Below are 917 nucleotides of genomic sequence, written 5' to 3' on the forward strand. Positions count from 1 at the left end.
ATTTAGAGACAAGGATGTCATGTGGGAAAGTTCCATTGTATGGCCCAGAAAGCTTTATTTCTTTAAGGATTTGACAGAAAATTAATTCAATTTTCAGCAGAGACCATTAATGAGGATGGAGTTTAAGTATTTGAGTGAGAACCTTTAGTTTAAAGAGATGAAATAAAGACAGATCTGGAAGAAATCCTTACTAGAATCTCATGTTTTTATGAAAGAGTTTAATGTCCATAATCTACTGATTAATTTCTCTACTGCTGTAAACAGTGCATCTACAACCAAGAAGCCAAATTCTTCATAAATGTCAAGAATCTTTATCTGGAAAATGGGGAGGGCAGGACAGTAGCTCCTTCTGTGGTGAGGGCTTCACACTGCTTTTATTCATTTGAAATCCCTCATTCTTAGAGAAGGATATTCATCTTGGACTATTACTGACGGCTGCTCAGGTTAGACTTCCCTGAAGACGAATAACAATTGTAAAAGCATGTGAAAAAAACACCAGAACATAGCAACTTTGATACAATAAACTTTTAATGACAGTGAGAAAAGGAAAACATTTTCAGAGCTGCCAAGAACGAAACTGTTCTCCAGTCAAGGATATAGTCACATACAATTAATTTTAGGGCTTTTTCCTGAGTTTTAGCTGTTGATTTGAACAAACAGGAACCATTTTGAGCAACTTTGCATGTTCACCCCAGGCAATATGGAATATGAGGGGAGAAACATTAAGGCAGAAACTGAAAGCAGAGGTTAAGAGAAGAAATTCCAAAGGGACTAAGAGACATGGCTCATGGTCATGGGACAGAGCAGTGGAGGTTCAGACCTTGGTAGCTCAGAAGCCATCACATCTCATTTGTCAGTTATACCTTGCTTGGGATATTTCAGTAGGATTTACCAGAGGCTGCAGTTGCCACGGCGGT

The sequence above is a fragment of the Nestor notabilis genome, unplaced genomic scaffold, assembly GCF_000696875.1.
Source record: "Nestor notabilis isolate BGI_N333 unplaced genomic scaffold, ASM69687v1 scaffold6544, whole genome shotgun sequence".
In the NCBI taxonomy this organism is placed as follows: Eukaryota; Metazoa; Chordata; class Aves; order Psittaciformes; family Psittacidae; genus Nestor; species Nestor notabilis.